The sequence below is a fragment of the Gossypium arboreum genome, chromosome 2 (genome assembly GCF_025698485.1).
Source record: "Gossypium arboreum isolate Shixiya-1 chromosome 2, ASM2569848v2, whole genome shotgun sequence".
In the NCBI taxonomy this organism is placed as follows: Eukaryota; Viridiplantae; Streptophyta; class Magnoliopsida; order Malvales; family Malvaceae; genus Gossypium; species Gossypium arboreum.
Genome location: NC_069071.1, coordinates 6,466,031 through 6,479,169, shown reverse-complemented (window position 1 = coordinate 6,479,169; position 13,139 = coordinate 6,466,031). Strand labels below are relative to the sequence as shown.

Genomic DNA, 13,139 nt, shown 5'->3' with positions numbered 1-13,139 from the left:
ACCACATAATTAAAAATTCAGTTTGATGATGTCTTCCTCGACTTTCATGATTGAATGAGAAAAATTAAAATCAACACCACAGGGTACTTTGAAAAGATTAGAAGCAGCCACAGTATTTCTACTCTAGAAAGCAAAGTTGCATCAAGAGTGGAGCCATTGTAGTTTCAACATCTATGGAGACCCATTGCAGAAGAACACCACAACGGTAAATCAAGCCTCACATAAAGCATCCCACCACTTTAGGGAGTGTGTAAGTCATGGGACCGACCAATAAATAAAGATTTAAATGCATGAGGACCACTTGCTAAGCTGCCAAGGGATACGGCTGAAGGCTGAGAACGGTGTTCATGATAAGACTTTCACTGTTTGAAGGAGATGAAGATGGCATTAATAGCAAAAGCACGAAATGCAACCTTAATGCAAATACATAAAAAAATAAAAAAAAAGAAATTACATAGTTGATCATGAAAATAAAAAGAAAACACATAATACGCAAATCACGTAATTAAAAAGAAAAACTCCAGTCAAATATAAATCAAATTCAATGAGATACTTTGGAGTCAATGAAAGTTGAATCCAGTATCTTGAAGTTTTTGTTCAGTAATCTGATCCAATTTCTCAGCCATTTGAGGTGACAAATGGTTAACCCAATCTCCAACTTCACCTTTCCTGAAGAAATCAGAGTTGCTTATAGGACTTTGCTGATATCTTTTGTCAAGTTTGTTAACATCTTGATTGCTCATGCTCTCAAAACTGCACAGCTTCACTATTTGTTCCACGGTCTCTTTGTTTTCTTCCTCTGGTGTGAAGGGTACTCCTAAGAACTCTGCAACTTTCCTCACACAACCCAAAGGCTCCTTCTTTACATCTTCATACTTCAAGAACAACACCTTCTTCGGTGACTCCACACTAGCTTTCCAGTACCCCAATACGTGATCCCAAAACGGTCAGAAACCCCTTTGCAAAACAAGTCAAAGGTTTCCTCTAGTGAAAGTGGTGGCAGTTCTTTGGGTCTCAACTTCTTGGCGAAATGCCACTTTGAAACGAAAACATCTTTGGGGTCACGACAGATGTATACGAAACGGCAAGCCGAGGTATCATCGGTCATGCGTGTTGGGAACAAAGAGTAAGGAAGGTGAGTTGAAAGAAGGCGAGGTGAAGGAATCCCATCGACGAAGGAAGTTGACCCACCTTTCTGAATGAATGCTTCGAAGAAAGGGACCAACTCTCGACTGTTTGCTTTGTGCAAGGGATGGTCGCTGAAATCAAAGGAATGTCTGTTGATAATGGAGAAAACAAGGGCTCTGAGCCAGGTGGTGCGACATTTAGGGGATGTTGCGACGATGATGTCAGTGGGTCGAGGCTTGAAGTGATCATTGATCAAAATGCTTCCTCTTATGCCAAAACTAAGTATCCAGAAGCCTTGGTATTGGAAAAGCTGGTCAACCCACCAGCCTTTGCTTTCAGGAAGAGTTGGCAGCAGTTCATCGCAGTTTTTGAATGTCTTTTGGTAACCTTCATCTGGTGTCTCTACGCTCGGAAAATTTTTTGAAGTCTCCATTGGGAAGATGGTAAATTAGAGCAACTAATTTTCTAGAGATCTTGCAAGAGGATTTGCAAATGATCCGTGGCTAAAAGTGGGATTTGCAACCATCATTTTAAACCTCGAAAGTCCCACGCCATAAAAGCCAATAATGGTTAAAATATGCTGTTAGTACCTGCACTTTGGTAAAATTTGAGATTTAATCTTCATACTTAAAAAGTTAAAAATTTAGTCTTCCAACTGTGTTGATTTAAAATCTCAATTCAATCATTAGAATTATACATATTTTTTGTCAAAATATGTCAATTTAGCATGTTGATGAAGTTACCCTCATGTAATGTGTCATATGATTGACGAAAAATAAACATGTTAAGTTCACAATTTTTTATAAAAACAACCAACAACAATAATGATTGGAATATGATTTTAAATTGAAAAAATATAAAAGGATTGAATTTTATCTTTTAAAGTATAGAGACTAAATATCGAATTTTATACAAACACATAGACTAATAACATGTTTTAACCTATAACATAGGGTGATGAAATTTTGATTTTCTTTTTAAATGTTTCAATCTACATTTTGCTGAGAGAGTTAATATTTAAAGAGAAATAGGGCTATTTGATAATTAGAAAAATTAAAAATATTAAATATTAAATGTAAGTTTTAAACTTTTTTTTGACATATTGCTTAAATTAAGTATGAAATATACTTTGACTATTTGATAATTGTAAATTTTAAAAATTTAAAGGTAAAGTTGTAATATTTCTAACAATTCCTGAAAGATGAACAGTGTCGGTTAACCAATATTTAAAATTTTCAGAATAAATTAAATAAAATTATTAATATCAGTGAGGAAGGTGATAGTGTATTATGGGAAATTAAAAAGAATTTTAAATTTAGGAAATTTTAAATAAAGAGTGAATTAAATTGTAGTAGTTTGAGAAGTGTTAGGTCATACTTATGATGGAAATAATTGGATGAGACATAGGGATGATTAAAAGAACAGTATAAAAGCAGAGTGGATTTGGTTCCCCAACCACAATAAGAAAAAGAAAGAAAGAAAGGAAGATGTCCCCAACCACAACCAACTTAAGTAAGCTATGTTAATTTTTTAATATTAAATTTGAAAAAAGAATTATTTATATTTTAGATTTTTAATATTATTTTTTAATAATCATTATTATTAGTTTAAAATTATGTTAAAAGTTTAATTATTGATGTATTATTAGATAAGATTAGTATTAAGGTATGCTACATTTGGAAATTATATTTTCGTTTGAATTATTAGAATTGTGTATGTTTATATTGTAGTATGAGTTTATTTTGCAGTCAATAAAGTAAATAAATTATAATGTAAAATTAAATTGATATAAAATATATCGAACTAAAATTTCAAAAAAAAACTAAATTAAAAGGTTTAGACAAAATTCACTTATAACATACGCACATAATTAGGGGTGAACATTCGATCGAATCGAATCGAATCGAATCGAATCGAAAATTTTCGAATTAATCGAGTTTTCAAATCTTATTTTATCATTCTAACTTTATTTGAAATTTTCTCGAATCGAGTCGAGTGAGATGGAATTCGAATCGAATCGAATCGAATATATTTGTTCGAGTTAAATTTTAAAAAATAATTTTGGGTCCTTATAACCACTGTCACCCATCGTAATAAAATTTATCCACCTTAATTAAAATTTTTATTAACTTTCATCACCTCATAAGTTATTTATTAATTTTTACATACGGGTTAGCTTCTTTGTTTGCTTAGTTGCTTTAATTATCTTCAGATTCTTGTCACTATGTATTTTGAATTAAAAATATATTAAATGTAAAAATGTGATTTTTAATAAAATTATTTTAAAGATAAAATGTGAAATTGATACCAATATAAAATTTTAACATGAATATTTAATGGCATAATTAATAATTTAATTTTAATATAAATATTAAATATGACTAAACAATCCAATAATATAAATAATATAAAATGTGAAATTTAATTTAATAATATAAATAGTAGATATAAATAAAATTATTACTATTTATGTTTAGTGATTTTTTAGATAATTTTAATTTTTATTTGAGAGTAAAGGTGAGAAGTAAAATTTAGGGAGAAATAAAAAGTTTTGAGAGATAAAAGTTTTGAGGGAAAGTAAATAGGGGAGAGTAAAATTTTAGAGGGAAAATATTAAAAAAAAATTGGGGGTGGATTTGGGGTAGATGGGAGGTGGGATTGAAAGGAAACAAAAATTTTAAGAGGAAAGTGGGAGGGAGTAAAAATTATGGGGGAAAATAAAAAGTTTTGAGTGTTTTTGGGAATAAAATTTTGAGAAAAAGTAAATGGGAGAGTAAAATTTTAGTGGGAAATGAATTTTGGGTAGATTGGGGGGTTGGGATTGAAGGGGAGTAAAAGTTTTGGGGGGAAAGGGGGAAGGAGTAAAAGTTTTAAGGGAAAAGTAAAAAAGTTTGGGAGTTTGGGGTAAAAATATAAAATATTATAGTTTGATATTCAAATTATTCGAATTATTCGAGTTATTCGAATTCGAAAACTCAACTCGATTCGAACTCGAAATTCGAAAAAAAATTCGAGTTGACTCGAATAACTCGATTAACTCGATTCGTTTAACTCAAAATTCGAATTTTTTTTCGATTTTTTTAAGTCGAATCGAGTTTTGCTCACCCCTACACATAATAATATTAGAGATCCACATATATCATTCAAACATAATGAAATTTGAAGCTTCCACTCAATGACCCAAATAACCAACGAGCAAAAGCATTATTGGCCACTCCAACCACATAATTAAAAACAAAGACTTCTTTTATTTAGTTCTATAAATCAGATTCACTGAGACAATGAACAAATTTATAGACTCTAATAGCTACATCATTATAACATCATGAAGTAGTAGAAGTCAATGAAAGTTGAATCCAGTACCTTGAAACTTAATTTTGTTCTGTAATTTGATTCAATTTTTCAACCATTTCAAATGACAAATGGTTAACCCAATCTCCTACTTCACTTTTTCTGAAGAAATTAGAGTTACCAACAAGTCAAGAAGAAAAGAAAAAGATGATAGTGTTATGAATATCTTATTAAGTGGATGTCCATCAAGATCAAGATAACTTTTAATATACTTTAAATTCTAACAGTAATTAGAAATAGATCTCTACTTCATTTATACTTCATATATCTATAAATAGAGACTTTGGAGAAGCATGGTAAATATTTCGATTGATAAATAAAAATATTCTCTCTCTTTGCTCTCCCATTCTCTTTGTTCTTTATTATCTGTCTTTTATTTTATAACACGTTATCAGCACGATTCTCTTTTAATTGTTTTTCTCTATAAGTTTTATTTATCTACAAATCACGCTGATTGATAAACCGTAAATTATACATATTTTTACCCCATGTTTAATGCATTTTATAGATGATTTCCCATTAGAATTGGTGAATTCGATGCTCCTAATGCTTTAATTTCATGTTTTATACTTAGGAGAGCATAGGAGAGCGAAAGGAACAAGAAACATGCCAAAAACGGAGAAAATGGGCCAAAGTACGAAATCAACATGACCTGGACTTCCTCACATTGGCATGTCACACAGCCGTGTCCATTTGGCAGGATCGAAGCACGACTACACAGGTAGATTACACGCCCGTGCCTATTCAACAACCTTGACCACGGGCTGGAGTAATCTCACACGGGCATGTCACACAGGCGTGTCCCTATTCGGAAAAGGCCAATTTTGAGGGCTCTTAGGCATTCTAAAGCCTATTTAAACACTTAAGGAGGCACTTAGAATGGACACACAGAGTAGGAGGCAAGGAATTACTCAAAGGAAGCCGATTGGTCCATCTTAGAAGTCGGATTCATCATCAAGACTGAAGATCTCCCTTCAATTTCCATTTAGGGGTTTTGGGTTTTCTTTATGTTTTGTATTCATTATTCTTCTGAGATGTTTTCTTTTATAATTATGAACTAAACCCCCTAAATACCTAAGGGGAATGAAACCTGAGACGGATCTTGTTATTATTATCTGAATTGTATGATAAATATTTGACTTGTTCTTAATTTTGTGTTCTTAATTCTTGTTTTAATATTCCAGGATATTGATTCAAGTTAATGCTCTTATTCAGAGGAGGAAAAGACCCTGTCTAAAAGTAAATTTGTCATAATTAAGCAGAGTTGATTGCACGCCTAGAGATAGGGTGATAAGATTTTACCGGGTTAGGGTGAAACCTAATAAAGGGATCCATAGATCGAGTTAATGCAACACTAAGGCGTTAATTAGAAAGAGATTTCAATTAATCAACCTAGGGTTAGACGTTATTAGTCTTGAGAAATATAATAATATAACTTAGGGATTTCTACGGATCAAGAAAAATGAATAAATTGTCTGGTTCAGAGTCAAATAACAAGTGAAGTCTAGGTGGATTTTTCCTTTGGTATTGTCTTAATCAATCGATTTTTCCCAAAAGCTTTTCCCAATTTTCTCTCTATGCACCCTTAGTTTAGTTAAGTAGTTTAGATAAAAAAATCCCTTAATTTTTAGGCTAGATAATAAAAAGGAAGTAATTACTAGTACTATTGGTTCCTTTGGGTTTGACAATCCTGTCTTGCTAAAGCTATACTACTGTCCAATAGGTACACTTGCCTTCATCGTGATAATAGTTAGTTTCAAGACGATTAATTATAAATCTTTAAAACCTGTCACGAATATCACGTATCAAGTTTTTGGCGCCGTTGCCGGGGAACTAGGATATTAGGAACACTCGATTTTTATTACTTTAGCCATTCTATTTTATTTTCAATTTAAATTTTTATTTTCTTTTCTAATTTTTATTTTAATCATTCCTAGCAGGTTTTTATAGTGTATGATGATAAACCGTAAATTATACATATATTTTTCCCTATGTTTAATGCATTTTATGGATGATTTCCCATTAGAATTGGTGAATTCGATGCTCCTAATGCTTTAATTTTATGTGTTATACTTAGAAGAGCATAAGAGAGTGAAAGGGACGAGAAACAAACCAAAAACAGAGAAAATGGGCCAAAGTACGAAATCAACACGGCCTGGACCTCCTCATATGGGTAGACCACACGACCGTGTCTATTCGGCAGGCTCGAACATGGCCTGAAGTAATCGAACATGAGCGTGTCCCTGCCGAGCCCAAGTTGAATCTAATTCAGAAAAGGCTAATTTTGAGGGCTCCTAGGCATACACCCTAGAGGAGGAAGAAAACGCACACGGAGAATAGGGAGTAAGGAATTACTCTAAGGAAGCCGATTGATCCATCTCAGAGGCCGGATTCATCATCAAGACTGAAGATCTCTCCTCAATTTCCCTTCAGGAGTTTTGAGTTTTCTTTATGTTTTCTATTCTTTATTCTTCTGAGATGTGTTCTTGTTTAGTTATGAACTAAAACCCCTAAATACCTAAGGGGAATGAAACCTAAGACGAATCTTGTTATTATTTTCTAAATCGTATGATAAATATTTAACTTGTTCTTAATTATGTGTTCTTAATTCTTGTTTTGACATTCTAGGATATTAGTTCAAGATAAGCTCTTATTCAGAGGAGGAATAGACCCTGTCTAAGAGTACATTTGTCATAATTAAGCGGAGTTGATTGCGCGCCTAGACATAGGGTGACAAGATTTTGCCGGATTAGGGTTAAACCTAATAAGGGGATCCATAGATCGAGTTAATGTAACCCTAGGGTGTTAATTAGAGAAAAGTCTCAATTATTTAATCTAGGAATTAGACGTTGTTAATCTTGAATAAGGATAATAACATAACTTAGGGATCTCTACGGAACAAGTTGAATGAATAAATCGTCCGATTCGGAGCCAGAACAACAAGTAAAGTCTAGGTGGATTTTTCTTTAGGTATTGTTTTAAGTCAATCGATTTTCCCCAAAACCAATTCCCCAATTCTTTTCTTTGTGAGTTCTTAGTTTAGATAATTAGTTAATTAAAACAAAACCCCTTTATTCTTAGGCTAAATAATAAAAAGACAGTCATTACTAGTACTTTTAATTTCTTTGGGTTCGACAATCCAGTTTTGCTAAAACTATACTACTGTTCGATAGGTACACTTGCCTACATCGCGATAATAGTTAGTTCAAGAACGAGTAATTAGAAATATTTAAAACCTATCATGAAATCTCGCGATCAAATGATGGATAAAAATTAACATAAAAACATAAAATTATAAATAAATGTTTTTAAACATCTTCATCGCTGGATGGTTCTCGAGGTGGGACTGGCGATGAGATGTGGAGGTGCTGACAAATCTACTGTAAAGTAGCATCAATGTTGTCAAATCGTTGAAAATACTGTTTCTCGAATTGAGTGAGGCGCTCAGAGATGTCAGCGTATGAAGTCGCCGCATGAGCTGGACGAGAGGGCGGTGGTGGCTGTGTTGGTAGGTCCTCATACTGTGGGGGGACATCATCAGGAATGTCTTCGCAAGCCTCCTCCTCCGTAAATTGGGCGAGATGAAACTGGGGAGGGTAGGTTCCTCGGCGCCTCTCAATCCTCCTCATGCTAAGCATGCTTAAGATGCCTTGTGGAGACATCTGGCCGATGAGGGTGAGGGATGATTCTTGGGCCATGGTGTTGAGGAGCCCAAAGTGTCGCGCCAGCCGAGTACGTAGGGGCTGATGGAGATGAACCCCTTTCTACGCCGCTCCGTTTGGTGCTGAATCGTGAGGGTGATGAAATAGGCAAGGTCGACGTGCCCGTGCAACATTCACCATAAGAAGTAGGTATCATGAGTGTTGAAGACGCCAGTGCTCTCGCGCCTCCCTGTAATCGTGTAAGATAAAATAGCATGTAAGTACCTCAGGGATGGTGGGAGGACTGATGCCTTGGAGCGGCTAGGATTGTAGGAGGCAACGCCAAGGGCCAAAGTGTGCCAGCACTTCGAGGGGGAGAAGTGTATGTGGCGTCTGAGAGTGTCTAAATTATTCTCCTCCTTGAACTCCTCTGTATATAAGCCCAGTGCAGCACCAAACTCTGGGACGCTTAGCTGGCGGATTAATCCGCTAGGCGAAATTGAACCGTGCTGGGATCATCATAGTTCGTCATTACGGTGTGAAGATGGAACGTCGAGCATAGTTCCATCGTGAGCTCAAGGTATGTTGGCTTGATAATCCCAAAGAATAGCTCTCAAGGGTTGTTAGTTAGGAAGGCTCGAATGGAATCAGCCAACTGAACTTGTTCTACAGCAGCCCAGTCGATGCAACTGCCCACAATTAAAGGTCGGGCCCGAAGTATTTAGAACAGTTCTTTCTGGGGCCCTCGGGGGAACTGTAGGAGAGGGTGACGAATTTCTGCAGTTGGACCCGTGGAAGAGGACACTCCTTTCCTCTTCTTTGAAGCAGGGACAACGATCTTCTTTCCTCTTGAAGATGACATTTAAAAGTCTGTAATATAAAGAATAATAATAGATAAATGAATAATAATAATAGGTAAACAAATACAAAGAAGTAAAAAGTCATGAATTTGAACTAACTTATTTCAGCCAAGAGTACTGATGTAAAGCAAACTTAGCCAAAACAACAATGGGAATGAGAATAGAAATGTAATGGGCATGAGGTTTTCCTATTCTTGATTTAAGACGGAATGTATGATAACTAATCCTATGAATGCAAATTAAATGATAGGCATGGTAATAGCATGGAATAAGCATAGTAATGTCATGGCTAACCTAAGAATGCAAATTAAATAATAGAATAATAAGCAAAATGAAAAATAGTTCAAAAGATATGAAGATTATGTTGATACTAAGCATTAAAAAATAAGTAAAATAGAAGTGAAATGAGTAAACAAATGCTAGGGCAGAAAGATTGAACGTTAAAAATGAAGTTGGAGGCGGTGCACGGGCGTGGCAAGGAGGCCGTGTGAACTTGCAGCGGCTAGGGGTTAGGGTTTTTAAATGGAGAAGAAAGTGAATAGTGCAGGGTATTTATAGATTTTGGGCCACACGGCCATGGCACACGCCCTTGTTCGCTAATTTTTGCACGTGAGTTTCGCGTTTTTCCTATTTGGGGCGCGTCTGAAATTTGTCTCACGCCCGTGTACCTTGGGCGTGTAGGTTCACACGGCCGTGTCGCACGATTGTGTCTGGCTTCATTCATTCTCCTACGCCCGTGTGTTCAAGCCCCACGCCCATGTTAATTTAACAGGTTCGACCACGGGTGTTAGGCACAAGCGTGTCGCACGCCCGTGCTAGTTTCTCAGTTTCAACCACGGGTCTTCCACACTGGCGTGTCGTACGCCCATATTGTTTTGGCAGGCTAAACCACGGCCATTTCGCACAGCTGTGTTGTTTTATCGTAGCCCATGTTAGGGAAATCCTTGCCCTGTTTTCACACCGCCATAAGCACGCCCGTGTGCTTGGCCGTGTCTCTGTGGGAAACCTGTATTAAAGAGCTCCGTTAGTAAGTTAGATGTTAAAGACTAAATTTTGAAAGAAGTTAATACAGTTAGTGCTCGGGTTGCCTCCTGAGAAGCGCTTATTTATAGTTTAAGCTCGACTTACCTCTCCGTTGAATGATCATGGTGGTTCGAGGAGTTTATACTCCTCATTCCTGCTATCAATCTTAAAATAAGGTTTTAAACGGGTATTGTTTACCTTAAAAGTGCCGAACTTGGGATGACTCACCTCCACCGTACCAAATGGAAAAATACTGAGTACTGTAAAAGGGATTTCCTTATTCGGTGTGGTAGTGACAGTGTGGGGATCTGCAGCATCTAATAAGACTTTATCACCAACCTTAAGTTGATTTAGAGAGGTATCGGGCTCGTTCTGGCATAGTTTCAGTTTATCGTGTGTTCTTGGTTTATGTGTTTGCCATTCATCTAGCTCCTCTATTTGCAGCCTTCGTTCTTCATGAATAGATCCTCTACTGTTGTTTGAGAGTGGCTCATGTACTTCCTTTAGACTTATCTTCTGCAAAGTGGGTTGTATCATGTGGTCAGTTTTAATAGAATGGTTTAGACGATCACCTTCAATTTCCGATGTGTTGTCAGAATTGAGAGCTTGAAGGGTGAGTGTTTCGTCTCCTACGCGAAGCGTGAGCTCACCTGAGCCAACATCAATAATTGTTTTAGCAGTTGCTAAAAAGGGCCTTCCTAGGATTAAAGGAGTATTGCTATCCTCCTCCATGTCTAAAACAATGAAGTCAACGGGAAATATAAACTTATCGATTTTGACTAGCATATCTTCAATAATACCCTTAGGAAATCTTATAGTTTTATCTGCTAATTGAATGCTCATCCTAGTCTGTTAGGTTTCCCGAGACCTAGTTGCTTAAACATCTTATAAGACATGACGTTGATACTAGCCCCTAAATCAGCTAATGCATTATTAACATCTAAACTACCAATTAAGCAAGGAATTGTAAAACTCCCTAGATCTTTTAGTTTGTTCGGTAGCTTATTTTTCAGAATAGTTGATCATACTACGTTTAGCTCCACATGCAACGCATCATCCAACTTCCGCTTATTTGCTAAAAGCTTTTTTAAAAATTTCATTGCGTTTGGCATCTGCGATAGAGCTTCAATAAACGGTAAGTTAATATGTAATTTTTGTAAGAGCTTAAGGAATTTACCAAATTGTTCATCTAAGCGGTCTTTCCTTGTCGCGTTGGGGTATGGTACACGAGGTTTATATTTGGCATTCACCAATTTGTTTGTATTTTGATCTACCTCACTTTGACCTTTGCTTACCATAGTTTCTTACTGCGGTTTTAGTTCAGGCTCCACAAATCTTTCTTCATCTTGAACATTGATCGTATTGAGTTGTTCCCTTGGGTTGGGTTCAGTATTACTTGGCAAACTACCTTGTGGTAGTTCGAAGATTAGTTTGGAAAGCGGGCCTATCTGAGTTTTGAGCCCTTGGATCGACGCTTGTTGATTCTTAAGTGCTATCTCAGTGTTTTGAAAACGAGTTTCTGACACAGATATAAACTTTGAGAGCATCTCTTCAAGGTTCGGCTTCTTTTCCTGTTGGTAGGGTGGTTGCTGAAAACCCAGAGGATGTTATGGTCTTTGATTTCCTTGGCCTCTCCACGAGAAATTGGGATGGTTCCTCCAACCTGCATTATAAGTGTTACTAAACGGATTATTTTGAGGTCGAGGATTATTACCCATGTAGTTTAGTTGCTCGTTATCTATGTTATGGCCATAATGTTGGTATTCCGAATGGCTTGTTCCACCGCTACTTGCTTCGCACTGCATTACTGGGTGAACCTGTGAAGAACTAAGAAAACCATCAATCTTTTTAGTCAAGAGTTCTACCTGATTTGACAGCATGGTGACCAAATTGACATTATAAACACCGGCTGTTTTCGTTGGCTTTGTCCTCATGACTTGCCACTGATAGTTATTCAGTGACATCTCCTCAATAAACTCATAGGCATCTTCAGGTGTTTTATTATTGATGGTTCCGCCAGCAGCTGCATCAACCATTTGTCGAGTCAAAGGATTCAAACCATTGTGGAATGTTTGAACTTGGAGCCAAAGCGGTAACCCATGGTGAGGGCACCTTCTCAGTAAGTCCTTGTATCTCTCCCATGCATCGTAGAGGGTTTCTAAATCCATATGCACAAAAGAAGAGATATCATTACGTAATTTAGCCATTTTAGGCGGCGAAAAATGTTTTAGTAAAAATTTTTCGGTCATTTGTTCCCAAGTAGTAATTGACCCTCGTGGTAATGAGTTCAACCACTGTTTAGCTTTGTTCCTCAATGAAAAGGGAAACAACCGAAGACGCATGGCATCATCAGAAACGCCATTGATTTTAAATGTATCGCAGAATTCCAGAAAGTTTGCCAAGTGAGCATTGGGATCTTCATCCTGCAAACTGTCAAACTGAACAAACTGTTGTATCATTTGAATTGTGTTAGGTTTCAGTTCAAAAGTATTTGCAGCTACAATAGGTTTAACAATGCTAAATTCAGTTCCAGTTAAAGAAGGTTTAGCATAATCATACATAGTGCGTGGAGCAAGATTTTGATTAGTCGCAATTGCAGGAGGTAGCTGATTGTCTTGGTTTTCAGCCATCTCTTCGATTGGGGGTTGAGTATCATTTTCTTGCTCGTTCTTTGTGTATCGTAAGATTTTCCTTATTTCTCTTTGATTTCTGCGAACTGTACGATCGATTTCTTCGTCAAAAAGTAATGGTCCTAACTGGTTTCTTCTAGTCATAAACTATAAAAACTTGCCAAGAGAAGGAAAAAGTAAATTAATAAATAATAATAATATAATAAAATAAAATAAAATTGCAAGAAAAATAAATGGCTAAAGTAATAAAAATTGAGCGTTCCTAATATCTTAGTTCCCCGGCAACGGTGCCAAAAACTTGATCGCGAGATTTCATGATAGGTTTTAAATATTTATAATTACTCATTCTTGAACTAACTATTATCGCGATGTAGGCAAGTGTACCTATCGAACAGTAGTATAGTTTTAGCAAGACCGAATTGTCGAACCCAAAGGAACTAAAAGTACTAGTAATGACTGTCTTTTTATTATTTAGCCTAAGAATAAATGGGGTTTTGTTTTAATTA

General features: G+C 36.0%; 1 non-coding gene and 1 pseudogene across 1 annotated transcript; one reads left to right on the top strand and one right to left on the bottom strand.

The window, feature by feature from the left end:
• Nucleotides 1-357: 357 nt before the first annotated feature.
• LOC108464865 (cytosolic sulfotransferase 16-like) lies at nt 358-1,683 on the bottom strand (annotated as a pseudogene).
• Nucleotides 1,684-12,097: 10,414 nt separating this feature from the next.
• Nucleotides 12,098-12,204, top strand: LOC128289657 (small nucleolar RNA R71). The gene has a single exon (XR_008279301.1). It is a non-coding gene; the product is annotated as a small nucleolar RNA R71 (small nucleolar RNA).
• The last annotated feature ends 935 nt before the right edge of the window (nt 12,205-13,139 follow it).